The sequence below is a fragment of the Alligator mississippiensis genome, chromosome 15 (genome assembly GCF_030867095.1).
Source record: "Alligator mississippiensis isolate rAllMis1 chromosome 15, rAllMis1, whole genome shotgun sequence".
NCBI classification, from domain to species: Eukaryota; Metazoa; Chordata; order Crocodylia; family Alligatoridae; genus Alligator; species Alligator mississippiensis.
In genome coordinates, this window is record NC_081838.1 from 30672811 (window position 1) to 30686381 (window position 13571).

Consider the following 13571-nt stretch of genomic DNA (forward strand, 5'->3'; position numbering starts at 1 on the left):
CTGTGGACTGAGGCAGGACCCCTACCCCAATAGTGGTTATGTTTCCTTATGAATAAAGTTTCCCACGTCTGTGGCCAGGATAGAGAAAGAGGTATGCACGGTTGCACTGATATGCCCCGATTTGGGGTGGATGAAGGGCATCTCTCTTATCACTGGGATTAACTCCAGCATATTCTGGGTGTTGGCCCAGTACTGTAGGCAGCAGGTAGGCCCAAGCTATCAGAAACAGCTTAAAATGCATACCCTGTGCTCTGATGCCTATGCCAGGTGGGAACAGAGGGGTATGGGAACTAGCTCCCAGGCCCTGGGGACCTTAGACTTCTCTGGGGTTACCCCTCAGAGGATCCTCGGGAAAGGTCAGTGGGCTCTGCCCACAGTTTGTAAGTGGGAGCAGCAACCCCAGCAAGCAGGGCTGGTAGTGGCAGAGACCTACCCTGGGAGAGAGGCACCAGGGACTTCGAAGGTTCCAGAAGGGGTGTTTGAAACCCAAGGTCTGAACAAGAGTCCAGTTAAAGTTACTGTGGTCAACCCCACCATGGGGGATGTTGTGGTGCACCCGGGGCAGAAGGTGCCTACTGTAAGGGTAGCTGAAGTGGTAGGCTGGATGCTGCAAGGTGACTCCCCACTTGTCGGCTCCAAGATTTTTCTTTGGGGACTCCCCTGTGCCTGAGGCATGAAAGGCTTGGCTCCGAGAGAAACTCCAGAGCAGATCCAATGTTTTTTCCCTGCATGAGTGGGACATGGGGGAGGCTAAGGGTGTCGAGCATCAGATCTGCCTTAGCGACCCACATCCTTTCCTCGAGAGGTCTTGCCATATCCTATTAGCCAAGATGGAGGAGGTCAGGCACCACTTGCAAGAGTTGCTGGATCACAAGATTATCATGGAATCGACGAGCCCTTATGCCTCCCCCATAGTCCTTGTACCAAAAAGGAATGGGAGTCTGAGACTGTGCATTGACTACCGCACCTTAACGCACGCACTGTGATGGACCAGTACACAGTCCCGCGAGTACAGAAAGCCCTGCATTGTCTGGTGGGCAGCAAGTCATTTTCTGTACTTGACCTGCATAGTGGGTATTATCAGATTCCTCTGCAGGAAGCTGATAAAGAGAAAACAGCTTTCATTTGACGACGCAGCCCAGAGGGTCCGGAAACAGACCAAGCCCTGGTGCTGCACATGGCTGTCCAGGCCTCCAACCCCTAGCACAAGGCAAAGCTCCCACTACACACAGCAGTGCCTGTGGCCCTAAGCCAGGACGGCGGCAGCAGAGTCAGGCGGCCAAAAAACCCGGCAGGGACATAGCGTGACCTGGAGAACAAGAGGCAACCCTCCGGGACTGCGGAGTAGCAATAAGTTACCCTGGAGAGAGGGTCCCCACAGGGAAGCCCTCCCCCCACCCCCCAACCCCAATATATTATAGGGTTTACTGTTTTGTAAACTTATACATAGATTATATATATGTCCTTACCCTTAATGGTTTTGTTGTGATCATAAATCTGTATATAGTTAAGTAATTGATGGGCTGGATCTGACTCTATAGGAGAAGAAGGCCACTGGGCTGTTGTGTCCCTCCACAGCACACTGCCCTGCCAATAATTCCCTCAATTGGAGAGGGAAGTACAAACCCACGTACACCCAAGCTACATGTAAACAAGGACAAATAAAGGAAGCCAGGAATTTCTCTTCATAACTTTTTAGGATCTTCTCTCTCTCTGTCTGTGTACATATATGAATGTCTGTGTGATATGGTAGATGTGGCTAGTGGAATGAAAACTAGCAAACATATCAGGAGAACGGTTTTAATCCCAGGCTCACATCAGTCTCGGCACAGGCCAGTGTTTGGTGAGATGCCCGAGCGTATAATGCCTTTCATCCAGCCGATTTTGTACTCTGAAGGAAAGAAATGATATTTTACCAATCAACCCCTTCTCTCTGTCGTCTGCTTCAAGGTATTTCTACCTGCAGCCTTGGATAGCGACCGGTTCATTGATCCACCCATCCTGTGAGTACGTGCTACACACAAAGTCCTAGAGTAGGGGTGTCAAACATACAGCCCATGGATACACTTGTACCCACCCGCCAGGGCTCCTAGAGAAGCTGGGGTGAGTGGGGGTGACGCGTGCCACTAAAATCTAGGGTAGAGCCCCACAGATGATATGTGCCTGTGTTTGTCCCCAGACGGCTGTGTTCCCAGGTGCGTATCCAGCCCACAAGGAGCCCCACGGTCCATGTGTGTCCTGGGGGGCAGAAGAATCTGCCAGCTCTGTTCTAGAGGGGTTGCCTGAAAAACATCTGCTCAAACTAGCTGGAGACTGGGGCTGCAGGCATTGCCTTGTCTCTAGCCTTCATGCCCTGAGCCCATGGTTATGACCCAGAACTTGTTTCTCTTCTGACAGTGCTCAGGCATCCTCTGTGTTATCCACCACACAAATCATCCATAGTGTCAGGCAGCAAAGACACTGATTTCTCCTTCTCTTTCTTCTCTCTCTTTCTGCATAGGATGGGGCTTTAGTTGAAAGCAAAAAGGAATCACACGGGGAAGAACAACAGTGGGCTTGGAAAGGGGCATCTGTTCCCCCTGTTCTAAACCTCTGCTCTAAAATCACCCCAGAAAGATGCCCACCCAAGGCAGATACAAGTTAGGGTAAAATACACATTACTCATTATTATTACAATGCCTAAAATCTCAGCCACTGAAGAGGCCTGTAGGGAAGATGGGTAGGTAGGTCAATTATGCAAATAGGAAACGCCATGGATTTCCATTTGGAAATTTCAAACAAAGGGTGGGGAAATAGCTGTCCACACCTCATTAAGGCTTGTTACATTATGTTCTGCTCCCCAAGCCTTGGTAAGGCTTATTACATAGCACATTATATCTAGTTAATGATCAATAGCCCACACTTTCTTAAAAGCATTACAACATTTGGCCCCACCATCCCTGCCTTGTTAAAGCTTGTTACAGTCTGTGTGACCACCCCCACCTCATTAAAAACCACTTGCTTCTGTTTAGGCACATCTCCTTAAAAGCACACAAGTATTTTGTCCCACCTTCCATGCCTCATTAAAGCCTATTACATTTTGTGCCAACATTCAGTCCATACCTCATTCAAAACTGCATAGCTGTCCAAACCTCATTAATAACTTGCACTACTCCAGACTGCCACTCAGGCCTTGTTAAAGCTTCTTACATTGCACACCATTATCCACACCTTGTTAAAAGAGGCTTACATTGTACTTAGCTGTCCTGAGAAGCCAGGTCTAAGGCAATCAATTCATAACAGAGCCTAATTAGCATGATTCAATGCCCTAGGGACCATGGGACTCAGAAAATGGGGAGAAAATTTCATAGACATTAGGGCTGGAAGGGACCTCAGAAGATCATTGAGTCCAGCTCCCTGCCCCAGGGGCAGGAAGTCAGCTGGGGTCATAGGATCCCAGCAAAATAGGCATCCAAATTTCTCTTGAAGGTGTTCAATGTAGGTGTTTGTACCACCTCCAATGGCAGGCTATTTCAGACCTTGGGGGCTCAGACAGTAAAGAAATTCTTCCTTATGTCCAGCCTGAAACGGTCTTGCAGTAGTTTATAACCATTCAACCTTGTCATCCCTTGGGGCACTCTGGTGAACAATTGTTCCCCCAGATCCTGGCGCGCACCCCTGATAAACTTATAGGTGGCCATCAGATCGCCCCTGAGCCTGCACTTTTCCAGGCTAAAAAGCCCCATGGCTCTCAGCCTGTAATCATAAGATCAGTTTTCCTGACCTCTGATCATGCGTGTGGCTCTCCTCTGGACTCTTTCAAGCTTCTCCACATCCTTTTTGAATTGTGAAGCCCAAAACTGGACGCAGTACTCCAGCTGCAGCCTCACCAAGGCCGAGTACAATGGGAGAATGACATCCCAGGATTTGCTTGAGAAGCATCTATGGATGCAAGCCAGCATTTTCGTCATTTAACTAGCCGCAGCATCACATTGAAGGCTCATGTTCATCTTGTGAGCCCCAAGTCCCTTTCATCTGTAGCGCTAGCCAGCATAGCACTGCCGAGCCTATAAGGATGCTGCAGGTTTTTCCTCCCAAGGTGGAGAACCTTGCATTTTTTCAGTGTTAAACACCATCAGGTTCTCGTCCGCCCATTTCTTGAGCCTGTCGAGGTCAGCCTGGAACACCCTCCTTCCTCAGGTGCGGATGCTTTACCCCAGAGTTTGGTATCATCAGCAAACGTGGCCAGTCCACTTCGGACTCCAATGTCCACATCATTAAGATGTCGAACAATATAGGTCTGTTGGCTGCAAATGTCCAACTGGGAGTCCTTAAAATTCTGGTTTATTAGGCAGATTGAAACACTGTAATGAAGTCAAATCATAAGCCTTGGGGCTGGTCCCCACACACACACACACACACACACACACACGCACACGCACACACGCAGTAGCGAGTTACAAGAGTCGGGTATACCTATCTCATAGGCGCTGGAGTCTACCGTCGATGGCCAGTTGAGGCTTCTTCCAGCGTGGTGTTATCCTCCAGAAGGGGGTCGCCGGCTGGTCCTTCTGGCTGGACAGGTCGGGTGCTGGTCAAGTTGGAGATCAAGAGGGCGCTGCTGAGGGTCACTTTGCACTGCTTTTTATCTGTCCTTGCCAGACTTTGGTGACTCCCCAGTTTTCAGGTTTGCCCAATCCAGGGGTCATTGACCCTCGTGGGACTTCCCCCTCGGTGGCTACTGGATGGCATCTGTCAGCCCCAGGGGTCGTCCGCATGTACATGCAGGTTTGGGAGTCCGTTGATGAATTTTGAATAGGGCTCTGGGAGCAGTCGATCTGGAGATATTCAGCCCCAAAAGTTGGTCCCCGGTGTTGATTATCTCAGACCAGGGTTTCTAGCCCTTGAACAGTAAAGTTTAGAGAATTCCCGGCTGTTACATTGTCTCCTATTGAGTTCTTCCCTTGATTGATCTGCGGTTTTCCTAGGTTTTAATTTCCGCCTGCTACAGTGTTACACATTCAATCACTGATTCACTCGCTCTTTCAGGGGCCCGCCTGATACAGGGAAACCGCAGTTTGATTCCTGCCCTTGTTAACATTGTTACAATGTATAACTTATTTCTGAAACTAAACACATTTAGTTAAAAGGTGAGGAGTATAAAATATAAGCTACAAGAGCAATGGCATGGCACACAAATAGATAAAAATATCAAAATACAAGGGGAGATACAAAATACACACATACAAACTTTAAAACACAATTCCTTATCTTATACTGAAAGAAAGAGGAAGGAAGAAAAGGTAGAAGAGAAAGATATCCAAAGAAGGGAGAGCAACTACAGGTGAGAGGAAAAGGGGGCTTTCTGCTACAGGGGACGGACAGAGCCTTGGGGAGCCCCACTGGTCACAGGGCACCACGATGATTGACTTCCATCACTCCCCACCCTCTGGGTCCAACCATGGAGCCAATTCCCCAGCCAGCGGATCGTGGTGGACCCAAAGCCGCAGTTGGCCAGTTTCGCCAAGAGGTGATCATGGGATACCAGATCGAAGGCTTTTTGAAGTCAAGATATATGACATCAATCTCTTCTCCCTTGTCCAGGTGATAGGTCACCTGGTCATAAAAGGAAATAAGATTGGTCAAGCAAGACCTACCTGCAACAAACTCGTGCTGGGTATCCCTCAGGATGTCGCCATCAGCCAGTCTGTTAAGAATGGCCTCTTTAATAATCTTTTCTAAGACCTTGCCCAGGATAGAGGTCAGGTTGATGGGCCTGGAGTTTACCAGATCCACTTTCCTCCCTTTCTTGAAGATAGGGACCACACCACAGCACCAGGAGTTCTCAAAGACCCGTGCCAGGGTCTGAGCTATGATGCTTGCCAGCTCCTTGAGTACCCTGGGGTTTAGACTATCAGGGCCAGCTGACTAGAAGGTTGCGTGGTGGGCTCCTGCGTTGAGCCATCCACCTCACCACGCCCGACCACCTTCCAGGGTCCAAGTGCCTTCCTGGGGGTGCCTCATGTCTGGCCAAACCCCTTCCTGGAGCACACCCGGTAGCCTGGGGTAAAAACTGCCACCACCCAGGGCTGGGCTTTATTCTGGCTCTGTGCATCCTGGGAAACACAGACATAGTATCCCTCGAGGGTACTTGACGCACTTCAAGCACTTGGGGGTGCTTCTCTCAGTCAGAAGCACAAGTAGCGGTCTCCCTTAGTCAGCCGAACCAAGGGGACCCCAAGTCATAACCTAGACCCACTCCGATTAAGTCTCCCATGCTAGGTACAAAGGAGAACTTTATTGGTTACAAGGAGTAGGGTTGGACTAGGGTACAGGATAAAGCAGTATCAGAGAAATCCCACAGAGCAAACTGGCATGGCTGGGTAGCCTTTGATCACGCATCTGAGTTACTGCAAGCTATGTATCTAGTTAGATCTCAGGTAGCTTACTCACAAGGATCATGCAGAGGCAGGTGGAGATTCCCCCTGGAGGCAGGCAGTTCCTTGATCATGAGTTTTGAGAGAGAGAGAGAGCAAGTTTCAGGTGGTCCAGCTCTTCTCTGTCTCTGAGTCTTCCTCATGGCTGCTGCCCCCTCCTCCTCCTGGGCAGTCCTTAACTTATATAGCGCTTATGACCTCATTTACCTGGTCCAATGGAGGCCAACACCTGTTGGCTGTCAGCCAACCAATTTGAAATGCATCACTAGTTTCTGGGCAGACTGGCAGTTCCTAGCTCCCCAGGGAACCCAAGCCCCTCACCTAGGTATGTGATGCCAGTCACGTGGGCAGAGGGAGCAGGTTCCCCCCTCCGTCAGGAATGTATCCAGCTTAGGTTACATAGGGTAAGGTGTGTACCCTCTGCAGGGCCCATGTTAACAAACTGTCACAGAGCAGAGTTTTTGGGGAGAAACAAGAGGTGGCCTTCTGCCACATTGCCGACGGCCAGTCAGTTAAGAATGGCCTCTTTAATAATCGTTTCTAAGACCTTCCTCAGGATAGAGGTCAAGCTGCTGAGCCTGTAGTTTGCCAGATCCACTTTCCTCCCTTTCGTGAAGATAGGCACCACACTGACCTTCTTCCAATCTTCGGGCACTTCACCAGAGTGCCAGGAGTTCTCAAAGATCTGTGCCAGGGACTGGGCTATGATGCACGCCAGCTGCTTGTGTACCCTGGGGTGTAGGCTATCAGGGCCAGCTGACTTGAAGGTGTCCAGCCTCTTAAGGTGTTCCTTCACGAGGTCAGCAATGATGGAGAGCAGGGAATCTCCCTCACCTGAGCCTATTTCCAGCCAACATAGCCCCTTCCACCCATAAAGCTCCACTGATCTTCTCTCCCATCACTGATCCCAGGCTGTGACCCCCAGTCCCCACTCCTGAGACTGGTGCCAGGCTACGGGTGATGGGGTTGCCCACGGCTGACGCGTAGTGCTTGATGTTGGCACAGTCGCAGGTAAGGCCTAAGGCAGGTGCGCGGCTCTGCGGGGCTGGTTGGATCTTGACAGTGGAGTATTGGACGTTGTCAGGGTTGGTCTAGGGGGGGAAAAGCCACTGGGCATTAGGCTGGGGACTAGCACCAAGGGTCAGGCTGGCGGGGCTACAGCATGAGGAGCTGGGAGCCAGGACACTTGGGATCCCTCCCCAGCTCTGCTCTGAAGAGTGTCAGCTCTGGGAGAGGACTGGGAGAAGGAAAGAGCCTGACTACTGCTGCCAGACCTTCCCCCCCTGTCCCCCCAGCCCAAGCTCAAGCAGCAGAAGCCAGTGCTACCATGAGGTGGGGGGTGGACTGGGGCCAGTGCCTCGCAACCCTAGGTCCTGGATTAAACGTCTTTGCTGCCCTAGCAGCTCTGATATACCCTGCATGGAGCTGCGATCCCCTCTGCCCCCACCCCACCCCAGCTGGGACTGACATCACTCCAGCTGTGTTAGCGTCCAGTCCATCTGCTCGGGGAGGGAGAGGGGCCAGCTCATGTCTCCCCCACCTTCCACCCCATCCCTGGCACTGAGCTCACCCTAGTCCAGCCTGAAAGCTAAAAGGGCCCAATTGTGCTCCAACAGGGTGACATCGGGGCAGAGCTGGGGAGAGAACCCAGGTGTTTGGGCTCCCCGTTCTAACCCCCAAGTCCTCGCTCCCCTCCCAGAGCTGCACAGAGCCCATGCATCTGGGCTCCCAGCCCCCTGCTCTTACCCACCCCCTCACACCCCACTTCCCCTCCCAGAGCAGGGGTAGAGCCCAGGCGCCCAGGCTCCTGGGACGTACCAGCGAGCTGCTCACCTTGGGGGCTGTCTTCATGGGCTGGCTGCCTTGCTGTTCCCTGTGGCTCTGCTGGGTAGGGGGGAAATGAGACAGGGACATGTTACTGGGGTAGGTGCAGGGGTGGAGAAGGGCCTTCACCACCCAGCCCTTAGGGAGCTATGGAGCATTGCAGTTCCCGCCCCGCCAGCGGAGCTGCACAGGAAGGAAGGCAGGCAGTGGGATTGTGGGGCTAGGGGAGACATCACAGCATGGTCTGAGGTCTAAGGACCAAGGGCTGGAGGCATGGGGGAGTGGTGATCCAGGCCTGATTCAGGAGCACCGTCATGGACAGGGGGTGAGAGAATGGCAATGTTTTTTCACCTCCATCAAGGCATCCTCAACATACACTCACACACACACACAAAGAACACAGGCACCTGGAACACGTGCAAACACACACACGCACATCTGCATGTTTGGACACTCACAAAGAACCCAGGCATCTGGAACATATGCCCGTGCACACGCATGCACACACAAAGAGAATGCAGGCATCCAAAACACACACACACCCCTTGAACCATGTCTCTCACACTCCGCCCCCGCCCAGGCATCCAAGACACACCCCGCAAAACCCAGGTGTCCCATACATCCCCACCACCCCGCACCCAGGCACCTGTAGTGCGTATATGCACACCCCACCTCCCCCAAAGCCCAGGTGCCTGACACATGTACGTATATACAAACCAGGCATCTGGGTCTCACACACACACACACACAAACCCCAGGTGTCTGAGACACCTCCCCCGCCCCCCCAAAACACAATTCCCCTGAGCAGAGAGCACTAGCACACTACCTCCCCATCTGCGCTGTGGAAGATTCGGGGGGGTATCCATGTCCAGCTGCTCCTTGCCCAGCTCAGGGGCATCCTGGGGACCCGCATCAACTGGCTCGTACTGCTCTATGTTCTTGTACGTCAGCTCTGACATCGGGGCGTCCACCTGGGCCTGCGGCGGGGGAGAAGGGGAGGGTGACACAGCAGCCCAGGAAACCAGGAGTCTGAGCATCCAGCCCTGTGGCTCTACACCACCCTCATCCGGACACTGCAGAGCTCAGGAGAGACCCCAGGCGTCCAGGCTCTGTGCCCCCCGCATCCCAGGTCGGGGGAGACCCCAGGTGTCCGGGCTCTCTGTCCCCCAACTCTCACGCACTTTACCCCCTGCTCCCCTCCGAGATCAGGGGGAGACCCCAGGCGTCCAGGCCCCCAACCACTCCTGCTCCAACCTGTAGACACCCCTCCCCTCTCGGAGCTGGGAGACGGCTGCGGCCTTTCCCCTTCACTCACTGGGCTGTAGCGTCCTGCCATGGTGGCCTTGCTTTGCTTTCTCCCCCATTTCTTCCTGCACATAAAAAACAGACGACAAGTATTTGGCTAGGAACAAAACCCTCTAACACATGAGCTCGGTGGTATCACCCCAAATCCCACCCCTGGATTGAAAACATATGCTTGTTTTAATGAGTAGCATTCATTTCCTCCCTGTTATACAGGAAAAAAACTTGCAGTTGCTTCCAGGCAAAACACTACAGTAATTTGGCATGGAAAACCGGGAAGTGAACCTTCCGGGGGCTTTTTCACCCTATTTCGTCCTTGCCCAAAATGGTTTTGATGTTCCCAAATCTGCCTTTTGTGGCTGGAAAAAAAAAGCCCCCAACGGTGTTCCCTTCTAAACCAATCCTTTCTAGGCTTTCTCATCAGATTTCTTCCCTCCAGAAAATGGCCAAAGGCTTCTAGGATCCCAAAATCTGCTTGTTGCCCCAAGAGACCTCTAAAAATGCCCCTTTTGACCTATAACCTCAGCCCGTTTCCAGCTGGAAACAGGTGGGGTTGTCTCTGCACCAAGTGCATGCTGCAGAAACCCTCGTGCTTCAGCCTAGGAACCTCCTTACACCACTGAAGTGATGTAAAAAGGCCCCAAATTCACATAAAAACTGGGGCAGGGCAGAAAACGGGGCCAAAACAGCCCCATGCCCGCCCCCCCGGCTGTGGGGATCTTACTTATAAGCCACCAGAGGAGGGGTGGCTTGGCCCCAAACCCGTCACAGCAGCAGCTCGGCGCGGGCGGCCGCACCCCGCCCAGCACGACTGAGCGCGACCCTCGCCCCCGTCGCGCTCCCCGCACGGCGAGGCCGGCTCCCGCGCGTGCCGGCACGCAACCGGCGGCGGCGGCGGCGGCCGCGGCGGGACTACATCTCCCACGATGCACCGCGGGGCCGCGGCGCTGGAGCATTGTGGGAGGCGTAGTCCGGCCGCCGCCCGCCGCCCGCCGCCCGGGCAGGGCGCAGGCAGCCCCGCCGGTTCCCCGTCTGCCGCCTTTGCTCGGCACACACCCCAAACCTGATGCTGTTCCAGCTGGAAACAGGGGCTTTGGGGAAGGGGCAGATTCTCTTTCACTGAAAACCTTACTAGCCCTTGATGAGCCTTTAAATAGCAGTGCCCGGGGCTGGCAAGCCCCACGGAGACCACGGCAGAGCCTTTCAGCCTCCGTGCAGCCCCTCGTCACGCCCCCTTCAACCCCTTACAAGCTCACTGCAGCCCATCCCACGCCTTCAAACCCGTCTAAACCTGCGAAGCCCCTTCCCCAACCCCTTCCAGACCCCTTTAAAGGCTTTACAAACACATTTGACCCCCTTTGAACCCCATCTCAGCCCTCAAAAACCCGTTCAGCCCTTCCAGTCTTCAACCCCCTTTCACCCCCCCCCCCGCCCCCGTTAGCCCCTTAAAGCCCTTTAGCGCCCGCCCCGCGGCGAGCCTAGTTGAACCCTCTGCCTCCTGGCGTCCCAGCCACGGGGCGCGGTCACTGCGCACGTGCCTTTGCTGGCGACGGTGACGGAGCAGGACGGGACCCCCGCCCCGCACCGTGTAACACAAGTACCTGCAGGCCAGAGCCAGCCCCAGCCCCAGCAGAAGCAGCAGGAACACGGCACCGCTGATGCCGGCGGCCAAAGCGGAAACCAGCCCTTGGGAGGAGGCTGCAAGGGAGAAAGGAGGGTGCGGGAGGGCTGGCAAACCCCGGCTTTGCACCAGGGTAGGAGAGAAGGGAGACTCTCCCCCGGCGTGGGTGGGTGGGTGGTAGAGGGGGCTAGGACAGGTGGGTGGGCAGGGTGATTGCTCCCCTAGACGGGCACAGATGGGCACACTCAAGAGCAACTGAGATGGCCTGCTTAGCAGGGGACAGGGGTGTCTCAACACATATTCTCACACTCCCGGTGTCTGGGACACACTGCCCAGACATCCCAGACACAGAGCCCAGGTGTCCAGGGTGAACAAACGCACACAGGTTCCAGGCATCTGGGGTGCACAGACACCCCCCCCCCAGGTGTCTGGGACGCAGAACCCACATGTCGGAGTGCACATGCATGCACCCCCTCCCCCTCCGCATCCAGAACACAGAACCCAGGTGAATGGGGTGCACATGGACGCACCCCCAGCATCTGGGACACAGAATCCAGGCATCCAGGGTGCACACACACAGAACCCAGGTGCCCAGGGTACACACACACACAAAACCTGATAGATACCCCCACCCTCGCACTGGGCGCCCAGCTCAGGCACTTACCTTGGATGTTAATTTTGGAAGACTCAGTGGCCCCCACCTCAGTTTTCACCACAAACAGGGATAGATCCCAGCATCCTTTGCTGCAATGTTCTTGAGCTCCAGCTTCTTGTTGTCCTTGTACCAGGTGTCTGGGATGCTGCTGTTCAGGGATTCCCTTTCACTCAGGTTTGTCTTGGACACAGCCATGATGTTAACCCCCTTAGGGGCATCTGTAAGAGGCAGGAGAGAGGAGACAGTATTTAAAGGCGTCTAGAAGACTTTGGCTTTGTGCCCTTCGCTGCTCTGTTGTGAGCAGTTATTGGGCACTGTTCATTTATGTGTCCTGTGAATCCTTCAGTGGCACTCATCATGTTCTCTGCTGATACTATGGAGGTGGCTGGCCCCAGGGAGGAAGATGATTCCCCATAAGGCACTGAGCAGACACAGCCCAGCTCTCCACCCCTCTCCTCCCATTCGGGGGGAGATGGGGACATGGGGAACATTATAGAAGGAGGCAGGATGGACACAGATTTGGGGGCACAGGGTGGGTAGAGGAGAGACATGGGACAGGGTGAGGGTCCAAGACAGAACCAGGCTGGGCCAGGGCAGGAGGAAGGGGCAGGAACTGCTCTCCAGAGTGCCCCAGTCAGAGCTGGGGCAGGTCTTGGTTGGAGCCGGGGCAAGCTCAAGGTGGCCATGAAAAGCCCCAGGGCAGTCATGCACAGACATCAGGTCATATCCCAGCAGCCGTCACTGCATTTGGGGGTCAGTGCTGAGAGGTCTGAGGGGCTGAGGCAGCCAGGGTGGAGGCAAGATGGGACCTCAAGCGGGCCTCAGGGGCTCCCAACACTCGCACTGAACTGTGATGGATTTGTTGGCAGAGACCAGAAACCCCCAGCCAGGGCTGGAGACCCAGCTAGGGCTGTTCGAAATTTCACCACCAGTTTTGTTTTGACATTGTTTCAACCTGTTTCAAGGTTGAAACAGTACAATCGAAATGAAACAGATCTGCTCGAAGCCGCCTCAAAACAAAATGAGGCAAGTCGAAACGTTTTGCTGTTTAGATGCTGTTTCGACATTTTGCCCATAGACTATAATGAGGAAGGTTGAAACAGCCTATAACTTTGTCATTTCTGGCCAGATTTGGATAAAACTTGCAGAAATGGTAGCCCCTGTTGATGCCACAAAGGCTGCTATGTTTTAAGGAGACAGGTGCAGAGGGTTCAGAGAAATTGCACCCCAAAATCCTGAAAGCAAAACTCATGTCACGTGTATGTGTCAAGCCACAGCAGGGTCAAAACTGCAGGCCTGCTAGCCCCTGCTGAGGCCACAAAGCCTGCCAAGTTTCAAGGAGATAAGTACAGAGGTTTGGGGGGAACTTCACCTCAAGCTGTGAACAAGCAAAACTCGTGACATGGGTGACACTTTGTGTTAAGGCACAGCAGGGTGAAAATTGCAGGCCTGCTAGCCCCTGCTGAGGCCACAAAGCCTGCCAGCTGCCAAGGAGATAGGTGCAGGGTTTCTGGGTTCTGGGGCCCTGCACCTCTGAATGCTGACAGGCAAAACTTGTGTCGGGTGCTTGTGCAACTGTGTCTGTCTTGGGGCATGGGGGAGGGGAAACTACTGCAGGCCTGGCTGCTAGGCCCTGCTGCATCCACCAAGCCTGCCAGCTGTCGAGGAGATTGGTGCAGGGGGATTCTGGGGCCCTGCACCCCTAGCTGCTGTCAAACAAAACTCGTGACATGGGTGCTTGTGCAACTGACTG

At 53.8% G+C, this 13571-nt stretch overlaps 1 protein-coding gene across 14 annotated transcripts in view; it reads right to left on the reverse strand.

The window, feature by feature from the left end:
- The window catches only part of LOC132245805 (B-cell receptor CD22-like), a 29766-nt gene extending 18349 nt beyond the window's left edge, over positions 1–11417 (reverse strand). The window contains exons 1-6 of one of the 14 annotated variants that reach the window (XR_009457534.1): positions 11144–11417; positions 9556–9610; positions 9067–9217; positions 8250–8300; positions 6433–7507; positions 4456–5595 (exon numbers count right to left, since the gene is read on the reverse strand). The gene's annotated coding sequence lies outside the window, so the exon portion shown is untranslated. Of the gene's footprint in view, positions 1–1786; positions 1892–4455; positions 5596–6432; positions 7508–8234; positions 8301–9066; positions 9218–9555; positions 9611–10266; positions 10574–10598; positions 10767–11143 lie in introns of those variants that run through there. The other 13 variants (XR_009457535.1, XR_009457542.1, XR_009457543.1 and 10 more) reach the window with 13 other exon arrangements.
- Between the last annotated feature and the right edge of the window lie 2154 nt (positions 11418–13571).